Genomic DNA, 15,330 nt, shown 5'->3' with positions numbered 1-15,330 from the left:
CATGGGAAGATTCAGTCCCCTAAAGTTTTAACTTGAGTGGAAAAAGGGAAATCCCTGTGGTGCATTGTAAACTAGCATCTTCTGCAACTTCTTGAAAAGTGTCGGATCCACTCACCCTTCCTTCATGGCTGCTGATTAGTTCTGCCCATGATGTCCACTGAACCCCCAGGGTGCACTTCCCAACCTCAACCACATCACCTGTCCTCTCTCTCACTTATATACTATGATTCTCATTATCATTGATGACTGTGCCTTTACTGAATACTACCTGGACTCTTGCTTAATTTCAGACATTTTTTTCCCTTCCATTGAAAATCCAAACATAGAGAACTACGGAAATGGTTGATTATAGGAACCAGCCCTCTCTATGCAATGTTGATCATATTTATCATCACATTTAGTTTCTGTTAATGAATGAATAGATGAGTTTAATATGTTTAGGGTAGTATCTGACATATACTAAGGGTAATATTCATGCTTGTTATTACCATCACTTAAAAAATAGGTTTCATGACACATGCTTCCCAGTTTACATGGTGACTACCCTGTTTCATGTTCCAATATGTTTTTAAAGGTTCAGGGGGGTGCTTCCTTGAGGAAGATAAAGACATTCCTTTGGGACATTGGGGTGGCATAGATAAGACCTCAGGTACAGCTTAGGAAAACATCCCCAAGAGCCACTCAACACAGTGGCAGGAACATAGAAGAAATATATATTGCAGTGCCAGAGATCGAACTTGGGACCTTGCACATATTAGACAAGCAAGAACTGCACATTTTTGCAGTTGTACTTGGGAACAACTGATGCTTCACTGAGCTGCCTAAGGGATCCATAGAGCCCTTTCTCACAGCTACACTGGGAGTTTCTTCTCTTTAGGCTCACGCTCCAGGAGGAAGTGAGTTTAGTCACCCCACAATAGCCAAGAGACTGTGTCTTTCTCTTCCAATTCCTTATCCTGTGCCTAATCTAGGTGGGCATTGTTTTGATCCCTCAGCTGGCTTTCTCTGCTGGATGAGCAGATTGTGCTAATACTTTTTTTCCTTTCTGAGCCTTTTGTTTTACAGATAATGACCACGAGAACAGCCATTTTTCTCTTTTGTACAGTGCTTCCTAGATTTCACATCATTTCCTCTGTCATTCTCTTATTTTTCCCTCAACACAATGAGGGCAGGGTGGCAGAGATGTGCCATCAGCATTCCCATTTTACAGGTGAGGATGTGACACAGAGAGGCACACATTTTCCTAAAGTCACACAGCGAGGAAGTGGCACAACCAGAACTAGAATTCAAAGCCATAACTTCTGTCCTGTGTCATTTTCACAGCTATGTACAGTTTCCTGTGGTGAGCAGCAGGTGGGAGGGGACAAAATGTGAAGGAACAAGCCTTAGGAGATTGAGTAACTGTGGAGAGGCTGCTGTGACAATGTTGTAAGAAAGAGCTGAGGAGACGGGGAAGGCTGGCATTACTAGGCTTAAAATGGATAGAATAAGGGATGGAGAAATGAGAATTCAAATCACCAAGAAATGTAGCAAACACCCAGGAAGAACTCCATTAACTGAATGAATAAAGGCATGAATAGTGTCAAAAGAAGTATATTCTTTAGCCTCTCTTTGAGGACATTGCATGTGTGCTTACTCAATTCATTCACCTTAAGTAGAGGGACTTGAAACCTAAAGGACTGGTTCTTAAATTTGATGCCCAGTGGACATCAGGCCATGCCTGAAGACATTTTTGGTTGTCACACTGAGGAAAGAGGCTAAGAAGTTCTACAGAGTAAAGATCAGAGATGGTTTTACATAATCTATGAGGTACAGAACAGCTCCCACAAAAGAAACACCCAGTTCCACATGTCAGTAGAGCCAGGGTTGAGAACCCATCCTGGAGGAATAAAAATATCCACACTTACCTTACTTTCAGCCAGTCTTGGCATTAGTCTTTCTGAGGGGTCTGTAGGTATGACTATCGGGCAATAGTCTTAAGAGAGAAGAGTGTCAGCAACTGTGTTTGATTTCAAAACCAAACTCTGGCTCAGCCAATTCCTTTTTAGTTTGTTTACAAAATGGACCATTCACTTGCATGTGGGTAATAAAGAGGTGAAGAACTAAGAGCCAGGTGATGCTGTGCAGGGATAGGTGCCCAAGTATTGACAAGGTTAGACCTGCAACATTGGTAACTCTTCCAGAAAGATCTGTTAGAAAGGTAGGAAAGAATTGATTGCAAAATGGAGTGTGAAAGGATGAGTGCATCATGAAGTGTCAGGCAGGAAGACAGCTTGGAGAAGATGTAATTCCATTCCTTGGGTAATGGAGTTCCCCAAAAGTTATACTGATAAGAGCATAGTAAACTGAAGACTTGGGGTCATGGAGGTGAAATAGGTCCTAAAACTATACCTGAGTGTCCTACAAGTTTGTCCAGGGCCAGCTCTGAAGAGGCTGGTACCTTAGGTTTACTAAGACATTGGCAATTCTAATGGAGAGAAATCTGAGAAATGCTGCCTTGGGAGATAGGGGTTCTTTGGTGCAATGTTGACAAAGTGATAATCTCTTACACAAAATTTTGTCCTTTCTTCCTGAAATTTCTTAACACATATTCTTTCTTACCTTCAACCCTCTCTACATGCTGTCCTTTTGTTCCTTTTCCAAGTTATTCTTCTTTTAAAAGTCCATTGCATGCTTCTGTAAATCTTTTCTGGACGCCCCCCTATAGAATAAATCACTCCATGATGCACACTATTTCTATTTTTTGCACATAATTCTGCTGTACAATAATCTGTATCATATTGGATTTTGTGGAAACCAATAAATAACACCCCCTTTCTTCCCCTATTGAATTCAGAATCAATTGAGAAATAAGATACAGTTGTCAAACTGATGGAAATACAAATATAAGCTTTACTGGTAAAATTTATTATAGAATATGGCTTAGTTCTGCAGCCAAGTATGACTCCCTAATAATTTCTTCCCATGTCAAACTCACTCCTCCAGCCACAGGCAGAAATAGAAATGTGCTGTAGGGGAATGAGTGAGATGGTAGAGAGAGATAGAGGCCCCACAGTTTTTCTTCTAGGAGACTGGAAATTTTTTTCCCTTTCTTGGGGACTAAATATGTCAGAGTTGACATCAAAATATACAGTCTGTCTCCTCTTTTAGATTGTGGGCATTTTGGGGGCAGAGATCCCATATAGTCTTATCTTTGTTTTCTCAACTCCAAGTTTAGTGTCTGGTACATAGCAGGTCTGTTAAATGAATGATGTTAGACATACTTTGTGTCTCTTTCTTTTGCCTCATTTCATTCCTTTCAAACAAAAGCTTGATGCCTCCCCAAACTAGGCTCTACTGTACCCCACACATGCTGTTTAAACTAATTTTGCAATGCCCCTGTGAAATAGTTTTGCTCCTTCTTTGGCAGAAGTAGGAAATGAAACCAAGGGCTGTTTAGTGAACTGTTCAGTTATCAAAGTCAGTAAGCAAGCCAGCAGTAAAGCCAGGTTCAATGTGTCAACCTCCTTCAGGACTTAGAGCTCTCCCCAACCTTTATCTTCTCTCAAATTCTTAGCCAGTTCTGACCAAGGTTGAACTTCAAATAGACTTAATTCTTCATCTTTTGAGATTGTAGGCTTAAGAGTTACCCAATTTCAGTTGCCCAGTTACCACTAGACTTGCTCCTTGCCGAACCATGTTGACGTATCTCTGTGCTGAGGATACTCTGGACCATAGGCAGTCCTCAAGCCACAGCCCATCCTCTCACCTACCAGAATCCTTCTTTCAATGTTTTCACCCATCCAGGATCCATCTTCAGGTCAACAGACCTGCCCAGAATTCAGCCCTGAATTCTGTCTCAAGGACTTTTTCCCAAGTAGGGACTGCTGATTTGGCACCACCTTTATTTTCTATTAATGTGTAAAGCCTATCCAGTCAAGGCCTCATTGTTCCTTTCAGTAGCCCCCTGACCTTGCCTATACCTTAGACTCTTTCAGTCATCCTGGCTGTCACCCAAGAGTTAGCCTCTGGTCCACAGTGTCCCCAGTCTGTATCTATTTGCTCTGATGGACAGGGCTTCAGTGAGATCTTAACCCATTCTTTCCTCTTTCTTCTGTCATCATCATGCAGCCAGGGACAGAGCATCATATCTTGAAGCTAAGACCAATCATTTATGAGGCAGTAGATTTGTCATTTGTGGGGACAAGTAGATTTCATGAAATATCTCCATTTTTTTCAGATGAGAACACTGAGATATTAGGATGTTGAGAAGGTTGCCTAAGACCATACTAGCCTGATGTTCTAGGAAATTAAGGCATAGAAAATATGGTCATGTGACTCCACATGCCCAATTCTATCTCTTTACTATATAGCCAGACTATCCTTCCTGGCCTCTACAAACTCCTGCCTCTCTATCAAACCAGAAGAACATAAAATGAGAGGAAAGAAAGAGTAAAGAAAAGACAAACATCTTTCACAATTCCGCATAGCTCTAATCTGACATGACAAGGCCACGTCTATCTTTTCACTGTGTCAATTACTTAAAGGGCATTGATGCCATGGCACCATTAAAATAATAGCAAAGATAGATTGTAGGACATTGTGGATCAATGTGTTAAGTGTTGTTCAACTTGTTCAATGAAATAAAGCATTGGATCATTAACCTTACCAAAGTCAATGTGTTGTCACTATCAAATTCCACTAAAGGAATGTCCACGGCCCTCATTAAAGAGTGCACTTCCAGGCAACTAATGTATTAATATCTTATTGGCCAATAATGAAAGGAGAGGTCCTCCAGGGCAGGGCAAGGAATCTGGACCAAAGCTAAGAATATCTGATGGAGAGGGAGCATGACAGATGCAAATGTGGAGATGTGAACTGGATTGGGAATTGAGGGGGAGGTAGTCACAGGAATAAAGAAAGGAAAGCACATAAGTATGTGGACACTTGCCTCCTTGACAGGAAGGTCTGGAGTAGGCAGACATTGATGGTGAACTCGAGCTGAAATTCTATTCTGTCTTCTCTCAGGATAGCTGTCTGACTTAGCAAGGGTTAACTCGACATATTTTGACCTTAATCCAATTCAGAAACTCAAAGACACCACTTGAGAGAGGGTGCCTACAAAGAAAGCAGTGGGTAGGGCAACATGCAGTAACAGCCACCAAAGAAGCATCTGCTTCCTTCTCTGTCACCTGCCTCACTGAAGTGGCGTGGTAAGAATCCATGGAGGATTTTCCTTGGCTCCTTGGCCAAGCCTGGCTCCTTCCTGTAGAGATGAAAACAATGAACTGGTATTCAAGGGTCCTGAGTTCTGTTCCAGTTCTGGTGCCATTGGTAAGAATTCAGATAGGTGATTCCATTCTCTGAGCCTTAGTTTCCTTATTTGTAAAAGATAGAGCTTAGAGGAACATTACAATGATTTTCAAACAAGATTTTTTTCCCTGGGTCTTAAGTATCTGTAGGGGCAATAGAGGCCACTCACTGAAGGGGACAGGGGCAGGAAGGAGCAGGAATCTGATCCCCTCCCCTCATCCAGTGTAGCTTTATTTGCATACATGTTATATTAAGCTTTTGTTTAACATTTTATTAGAAAAATAGATTCCACTGTTTTACAAGATAAAACAAATAAGCAAACAAATGAATTTGAAACAAAAACTCTGGAGCATGAAATCCCTGACATTTAATAATTTTCAAGACTAAAATGTACTAGCTGAAAAGTGCTAAATGCATTCCATCACTTAGTCTTTGTATTTACCCATGTCAATCAGACTGATCTTTTTTTCCTTCCAGCAAGGGTTGTGATTATTCTGGCCCATGTAGAAATCACTTCCTTGCACCTCTACCATCAGTACAGGCACTAATGCCTCTGATAATAATCCCCAGAAGAAGGGCAGAAACTTTGAAAGGAGGCCAAGCATAGCAGGTGGAGAGTGACAGAGTTCCCCAGGGAAGGGATAATAGTGACGAAGGAGGCAGAGATGCTGGTACAGAGGAAGAAGAGGGAAGGACGTTGGGTAACCAGTATGGTAGCAATGCACATTTTATAGTCAAAGAAGTTTTTGATTGTCCAGTGACTTCTGAAATCTCTTTGCCAAGTTACTCCAAGTTCTGTGTTACTGGCCAAATCAGGGCAATTTTTTTCTTTTCTCCATAATGTATATTAAGGGCCTCATTTGTGGCTGATTTTTACTTTAATTTTTCCAAACTGCCTGCAAACATTTCTCAATATCTAAAGAAACTTTTTTTTGATGGTGGTCATGGGGGGGCAGTTATAAAAGCTTGTTTTCATTTCCTGAGCCTGATTCTACAGAATCCTCCAGTTGGGCCTATACCCCCACTAACTACCCTGCAACTCCCTCCTTAGTCCTATTTGAGGATTTCCAAGACAAGGCCTCCAAGAAATTTTTGCATAGAAGTCATACAAATGAATACCATGGAGCTAAATACAGAACTCTAATGATTTACATGTGTTCTCTTAGGAAATGAGGTCAGTGCCTTTGAGTCAACCATGGTTAGCTTAACAAATGTCCTTTCCCTTGAAGACAAGAACTCTTATCTTTAAAAAATTATTGTTGTTGTTACTATTAGCAATCTCCACCATTGTTTCCCAAACTTGTCTGAAGGTATGAATTGCTTAGGGTGCTTGAAAAAATATATATTCTTAGTCCCCTCTGTTAGAGTTGTCTATTGATATACAATGGTTGCTCAGGAATCTGTAATTTAGAAAGAAGTGCTGGAATGATTATGATCACAGAAGCTTGGGAGACACTAATCTACATGGTCAAGTGATCAGTCAAGGGCTGGAGATCAAAACCATCTTCAGCAAATGTTTTCAAAGAATAAAGGATACCACGGTGAGGAATCAATGACCCAGGTGCAGCGTAATGAAGAAGACAGGCCCACATAGAAAAGTGCAAGCCACCATTTGTCTTCTGAGAGCCCAGTACTGGGTTAGGCTCTTGGCATATTTCACAAACTCTCACCCCTGTTCCCCCAGCCCCATCTTAATCTCCAGATTAGTCAGATGGAGTCTGGCATGTAGTAAGCAGATGCTCAGTTGATTCAACAGGCAGACATTTAGATGCTTCTCCTCCCTAAAAATAGTACTCTGCAGAAAAAAAAGCTTAAAACTCAGAAGCATCCAGCCTGCAATCCATTTTAGGCTGCTATCAGAATCTGTGCTCCCTCTCCCTTTCTGCTTTTCTATACAAGTGGAGTTGTTTTCTTGTCCTCTGGCCCATAATAGACTTCACTCTGATAAGGCCTTGTTCTTCTTGAAAACATATGCTGGTCTGAACTTGTGCCGTGCTTGCCTTGCAGAACATCTTTTGGTGGTGACTTCCCTATTCTCTGTTTGTCTGCCTGTCCCAATTTGTTGGTAAATTTCCTGACTTGTGCTCTACTGAACACAGGCTCCCTTGCCGTATGGTGGCTTCCTGGATCCATGAGAGTTTTGCATAGTTTACTGATATCTGATTGAACACAGCCAGAGGCTGGGGATACAGGTGTGGGCAATGCCCATGCTGCTTAGCTTAGCATCTTGGGAGGAAAACAAGACCAAAACCAGAACGGACTAACTAATGTGAAAGGGCTAGAAATCTTCAGTGTGGGATTCAGCACAGAATATTATGATGCTTACAGACAGGGCCTTAACTTACCTCTGTGTGCACCAGGGAAGGTTTTGTGGAGTGAACTAATCAAAGACAGAAGCTGGATGTGCTTCTAGATGAAGCAGGAAAGAGCAGTCATAGAAGCAAACATTTTGGAAAGTATATTCCCTGTACTCCCCTTATCTTGGCCTCTTTTGCATTGAAGGAAAGAGTGCTGGCATCAGGAGAGGCTAGGAAATTATTTCATTATTTTTTCCTTTTAAATTTGTTGTATGACCTTGGAAAAGCCACTTCTTTTCTCAATGTCACAAGGTTAGCCTCTGTAAGGGATTTGCAGAAGATGATCTATAAAGTTCCTTCCAGTTACTCTGCTCTGAATCTCTTTGCAGCATACAACATAATAAACTTTGCCACTCTGTTACATGTGTGTGTGTATACATGGGTGCACACACGTACATGCATGTATGTGCTGATAAGGCCTATGTATGGCTGTCTTTCTTGTGTGATTAAACTATATGAATAGAGATAGAGACATCTTTTTATCAGGGGCATAGTACAGTACACACACACACACACACACACACACACACACACCCCCCATCTCCAGAGTAAACAACCCGACAGAAGTAGGTAGAGTGAGGGTGGGTGAAGGGGAACAGCGCATGGTGCTGTCACAGCCTGTGGCTTAAAAATGTCTTGAGTTGCAATTAAAAAAGGCAGAGGCCAAAGGTTACTTCCTGGCATTTCACTCCGGGTGGATAATTTTAGAGGGTGATGTGTCTCAGCTTGTTGAAATATTCTGAGAGACTTGTAACAGCTTACGTCTAGGCAGCCTGAAATAAAAATCAAAGAGGCTGACAGATATGAAGACAGCAGAGACAAGGAGCACATTGGCAGACATTAAACGGGGAAGAACTCCTTTTGATTGACACTGCTCCTGGATCCTTATTTCTTGATTAATAATGGAGATTAGATAATTTTAAAATTATTAATTATTTCCAGAAAGCATATGTGATATCAGGTAGTCTTAGGCAGTCTTGTCACTGGGAAGGTTAAATACTCTCTGTACTTGATAATTACCTAATCACCATTACTCTTTTACATTAATTCTGCCCCAGAATTCATTATGACTGGGTTGGATTATTAAAGCTTGTGTGAAAAGAAATAAAGCGCCCCGTTGTTTGCATTGATTTAGTAGCAAATGAAATGCCCTACTAATACTAAGCTTATCCAGAATAGTCTGGAATAGTTTCTCCTGCTAATTTGTTAGGTTCACCTTTGTGTGTCCAAGAGCAAGAGGAAATGCATATCAACTCCTGCCAGGGAGGTCTGAGGCCAGGAGGGAGAAACACTGCAGGAAAGAAAAGGGGAAGGCAACTGAAGAAGGATTCCCTTTCTTTAGAGTGTCGGGGACTTCAGTGAAGGCTGCTATTTCCCTTCACACCCTCCTCATGGTTCACTGCTAACAGGTCTCTCAAGTGTACACGTTTGCCTTGTCCTTTTGGCAAATGTGTTTGCTTGAATCAATGTCAGCACAGGAGAGAGGCCAGAAACTCCTCACATGACCTTGGCCAAGACAATTCATGGGAGCTACAAAGGGAAACAAATAAAATAGCAGTCACAAAGGTAAGCTTGGCTTTTGCAAAGACTGCTCTTGGCTAAAGTCATAGTGGACTCCATGTGTGGGCTACAGTGTAAGTAAATAGGGACTCTCACACACAGCTATGAGCTGTGTAAATTGGGATATGCTTTGTGGAGGGCGATTTGGCAAAATGTGTTAATGACTTTAAGAAAATTCCTATCATTTGAGCAAATATTTCTATCTTTGGAAATGCATAAATCTGTGTGTCTAAAATATTGAAAAGCTGGGCATTGGTGGTTCATGCCTGTAATCTTAGCTGCTCAGGAGAATGAGATCGGTAGGGTCCTGGTTCAAGGCCAGCCCAGGCAAATAGTTCATAAGACCCCATCTTCAAGATAACCAGAGCAACTGGACTGGAGGTGTGGCTCAAGCAGTAGAGTGCCTACTTTACAAGTGTTAAACCCTGAGTTCAAACCCCAGTCCCGCCAAATAAAATAAAACATTGAAATATCAATAATAAATGTATACATTGAATTATAGAGTTGATTTGGTTTGTTGTGGTTTACCTAAACCCCTTAAATTATCTTAAATGAATGAAAATGTCTTTTTCCAAAAATGGAGAACAGGAAGGTAAAATTGGTCCGGTCTAGGGGTTGGTAACAGTGGCAGGGGGAGTATATAAGGAAAGGGTGTAAGAGGGTGCATATGGTGGGAACATTATGTACTCATGTATAAAAATGGAAAATTGAGATCTATTGACACTATTCCAGGAACTGGGAGGGAGGGGGGATAAAGGAGAATGATGGAGGGGTGAATTCAACTATGATATAGTGTAAGAACTTTTGTAAATGTCACAATGTACCCCCAACACAAAAATAATGTGATAATAAAAAAAGGAAAAAATAAAAATTAAATTATGAACTATTTATTGATATTGGAAAATGGTCCTTACCTATCTTTAATTTTTCAAAGGAGGATGCAAAAAAAGTAAACTATGAGCCAGGCACCGGTGGCTCACCCCTGCAATCCTAGCTACTCAGGAGGCAGAGATCAGGAGGATAGTGGTTCAAAACCAACCTGGGCAAATAGTGAGATCTTATCTCGAGAATACCCAACACAAATAAGAGTGGCTTATGTGGAAGAGTACCTGCCTAGCAAGTGTGAAGCCCAGTACTACCAAGAAAAAAAAAAGAAGTAACTATAGTAACTTGTAATCTTAAAAAGCACATGAAATTATGCAGTACAAAATATGCAAAGACATATGCCATGATGCTAATGGTGATTATCACTGACTGTTAGGCACTGGCTGATGAATTTTTGTTTCTTTGATTTTTTTTAAGGTATCTAATTTTCTGCAATCCATACACATTACTGTTTTAATTAGAAAATACACGAGAAACTTTACCCTTGTCTTTTCAGGTTTTAGCTTACGATATCCATCAAATGCCTAAATAGTCTTCAAGAACGTCTGTAGGAATTAAATGTAATCTAATTATTTAGGAAACATCCAGATGCTCTGAAAAACAGTCATCCTGGAGTTTTTAAAACTTGTTTGCAGGTCTGTTAGAGAAGTGGTTTAAAAGTGGTTCAAGGGTTGTCATCCATAGTGTGGAAAACTTAGTAATAAATTATTCCAGCCTTTTCTCTTTCCAGTCCAGGACAAAGAGGTGTGGTGTCATTAGGGAACCTGGAGTCTAATCCTCACTCTGACCTCACTGGGCTTGGGCTATCTTGTTTGTAATGTGAAGGACCTGGATCACACAAGTTTCCAGGTTTCCCCATAAGTAAAATTCCAATTCCTTTGCTATCATAGCAGACTCTGCAAGTTGCCTACTCAAAGCCACATTTTTTGGTCTTGGATGTGTGCACAGGTGATGTTGGTTATTTTGGATCATGAGCAGAGAAACCTAATGGCAAAAGCATTATTCTGGAGAGGTGAAAAAGGAAAAAAAAAAAATGAAATCTGAAGTCCCGGCACAGCTGTATATTAACTAATTCTAGAAAAGCCTGCCTCCGGAACTTCTTACAATGTGGAACAAGAAATCATTTTTTAGTTGAATTGCCTTATTACTTGAATCCGAAAGAATCTTACCTGGCTTCTGTGTTTCTTAACTGTATTTAATCTAGATATGGGAGAGCAATCAATGCTCAAAATATCTCAAATGTCACATGATAAAGTATTAAGAATCTACTAGGAATACTTTAAAGTTTTAATATTTAAACAGCATAGTATGAATAGACAAATAAAATATTCAGTATCAAACATGGCCTTATGGGAGTTTAATGACCAAGGGGACCTTGTGGTATGATGACATACAGTATACCTTCTGGAATTAAACTGCCTTGAGTCTTGGTTCCCACCAGTTATTAGCTGCACAACCCTAGGAAGGTTATTTAAATTTTCTGAGATTTACTTCCCCATCTATAAAGCAAGAAACCAGTATCTATGATATAGGATTGTTGGGAGGATTAAATAAGATAATATATATAAGGATCTTAGCCCAGATAGAAAGTGCAACATTTTTACACTTGCTAGGAACTTCATAGAAGGTGTATTGGCTCCGTGGATACATCTATTCAAATTACTTTTCATCTAGCTTTTATTGTAGACTTTGCTGCCTCATAAGATGTACCTACATACACTTAATTTTAAATTCACTAAAATTAACCCAAAATTAAAAATTTAGTTTTTCACTTTACTACACGTTAGAAGCTCAACAGCCATATATGACTAGTGGCTACATTAGACGGCACAGATATAGATCGTCTCTATCATTGCAGAAAGTGCTCTAGACAGTGCTGGTCAAGTGCTTCCTGCAACAACCATCTAGATGCATTGAAAGCTTTGACCAGCTTTGTGCAGGTGCAAACAGACAGCACTTGCCTCTGGTCCCGTTTTCTGTGTGGGACATCGTGTGCAATGCAGGTGAGAGCATGTTGTGTACTCATGTCAGCCCAATCTGGAATGGCAGTGGAGTTAATGTCTTGGGACATTTCTTGACCAGTGAAGAATGGAAACCAGGAGATAAATGCCACTGTTTTATGTTCCCAGTGTATTTGGCGATGATCCCAGAATAAATACACAGCTTCTCATTAGACACCCGGTGCCCATTGGGATGGGTAGTTTGAAGGCACATTCATGTCTTGACTTTATTGCCCGCCAGGTCTCATGCCCCACTTCTGAATTCCTGTTACTTGGGCTCACATTTCCAAATGCAGTGAACCTTTTGTCTTTGGTTCTGTTTTCAGGGAATGTAGGCTAAGTCAGAAAATAGAGAATAAAATGTTAGCTCACATCTTTATTGCTAATTAGTAAGAGGAAGGATAGGATAATTAATAAGTGGCATTTAAATATCAGCTGGTCATTTTGGAAAAAGAAATTTGTTTCAAACACATAGATAATTCTATGGAGATTAAAGATGCAATTGAAAAAATTCTATGGCTGAAAAAGTACTGGGAGAAGAGATGAGCACACTTTTTTAAAACTTGGACTTGGAAAACCCTTCTAAACAGAGATTCAGAATAAACAAAAATTGATAGGAGTGATTAAATTTTATAATTTTAATAAATCAAGAGATACCAAAGACAAAATAAAAAATGAAATCCCAAGGAAAGAGTTTAAGTATATTATATATATTGCACTAATTTCCCCAATATGAAGATATCTTTTAAAGATTTATAAACCCAGTAAGGATGAAAAAGCAATTCAAGCAATCTAACATTCTGATTGGCACATTGTGGGTGTTCTATAAATATTTGTCGGATAAATAAGTGACCTCAGGGAATCATGAGCAAAGTATAAGATAAATTCACCGAACAAAGAAATCAAATGGATTATAAACACATTATGTTTAATTTTACTAGACATCCAAGAAATGCTGCTTAAACATGATAAAATTTTCTTTTTATCCATGACATTGGCAGAATTATAAAAGGTTGGCATTAGACAGCATTAACACAGGTAACATAGGGAAAGGGCAGTGCTGTACACTATTGGTGGGTATAAGAATGAATGTAATTTTGTGCAGCACAATTTTACAAAATCCATAAAAATTTAAGATGGTCCATTCCTTTGACCCATAAATTCTACTTCTAGGAATCCATCTTTCTTAGTCTGTTTGGGCTTCTCCAACAAAATTTCTTAGATTGGGTAGTTTGTAAGCAGCTAATACTTATTGCTTACAACTCTGGAGGCTAATTCCAAGATAAAGGCACCCACCCACAGATATGGTGTCTAGTGATGGTCAGTGCTCTGTTTCAGAACTGTGGGCTGGTTGTTGTGCCTTCACATGGTAGAAAGGACAAACTGTGTTCTCACTTAATGGAAGGGCAGAAGGGACTAGGGTGTTCCCTTCAAATTTTATTTTTCATAAGAACACCAATCCCATTTATGAGTAAAGAGCCCTCTTCCTAAAAGGCTCCCCTTCTTTATATCATACAAATTTTAGGAGATATTAACATTCAGTTCATAGCACCATTTAAAACAAAATACAAAAATAAATATGCAAAAATAAACAAACACTTGGGCTATGGAATAAGAACTTTTATTGCAGTACTGTTTGGCATATTAGAAAGTTGAAGAAGACTGAATGTGTATTACTTGAGGGGTGATAAATTATAACACAACAAAACTATGGGATAGTAGGTAGCTCCTAAGAAACTGAAGAAGAGTCAGTGAGATGCCTATTACTATGGGTTGAATTGCATTGTCCCTAAAGGTTATGTGGAAGCTCTATGTCCTAGATTCTCCAAATGTAGTCTGAGTTGGAAATAAGATCTTTGTATAGGCAATCAAATTAAAATGAGGTCGTAAAGGTGGTCCCTAACCCAATATGACTGGTATCCCCATAAAAAGTGGAAATCTAGATGCAGAAGCAGATATGTACAGAGAGAAGATGTTGAGAAGATTCACAGAAGAAAGACAGCCAGGCAACAGGAATGATGGGTCTACAAGCACAGGAATACCAAAGATTGTTGGCAAACACCAGAAAATAGAAGAGTTAGGAAAGGATTCTCCAGTACAGTCATTAGAGAGAACACAGCCCTTCTAACACCTACTGATTTCTGACTCCAATCCTACAAAACTGTGAGAGAATAAATTTCAATTATTTAAGCTAAGCAGTTTTTGTACTTTGCCATGGCAACCACAGGAAACTAATATACCCATGATTTATTATGGAGCAAAATATCAAGTGACAAACCAATAAATATAATGTAAATTTATTTTGTTCAAAAATGTTGCTGGATATATTCTTTTGTGCTTATGTGTACATAGAAAATGTTCTGGAATGTTATTCACAAGTCTGTTTAACAAGAATGCACCGAAGGAGTAAACTTACAGGTTGGGTCATTATGGGAATGGCTTGCTTTTTTTATTTCACAATTATGTCATTTGTTTCCCAATGACTGTGTGTTACTTTGTAAATCCATTTCCTCTCAGAGGATTTACCAGAGTAAGGGTAAGTCAAGTGCTAAAGGCCTAGATGTCAGCTGATGATGGCATTGGGAGGTGTTGGAACCTATAGGAGGTGAGGCATAGATGGAGGAAGTAGGCCCTAAAAGGGTACATTGAGACCTGGGCTCTTCCCTCCACCTCCTCTCTTTCTCTGTTTCCCAGATGCCATAGGTGAGCAGCTTTGCTTACTTACCACACACTCCCTTCCATGATGTTTTGACTCGTCATAGCCCCAAAATGATAGGGCCAAGTGACCATGGATTGAAACCTGTAAAACCATAAGCCAAAATAAATCATTCCTCCTTTTGAGTTTATTATTTCAGGTATTTTTGTCTCAGTGACAAAAATGCAGCTAACACATTCCACCTCTGGAAATTCAAGTCCTTTGCACAACCCAGGGCTTTTTCCACAAAGTGAAGAAGAGAAACATGAGGGCAAGGAGGAGAAGAAATGCAACACATGGGATCGAGTTCCCACCTGGACCTCTGAATCCTTTCAGGGAAACCATCAGTTCGTGTTGGTAAAAAATGTACTTGACATAGCCCTCAACACCTTGCAGTTCCCAACAAACAGAAATCAGGTCACAGCATGGGGAGAAAATAGCCTTGTTTGGACTGGTGGGAGCCACTCCTCCCCAATTTGTCTATCAGGTGTCCCCTGTTTGCACACTACTATGAGGATGCAGCTCCAGGGTCTGTCTGAGC

Source organism: Castor canadensis, chromosome 11 (assembly GCF_047511655.1).
Source record: "Castor canadensis chromosome 11, mCasCan1.hap1v2, whole genome shotgun sequence".
Lineage (NCBI taxonomy): Eukaryota > Metazoa > Chordata > Mammalia > Rodentia > Castoridae > Castor > Castor canadensis.
This window is presented reverse-complemented; position numbering follows the sequence as displayed.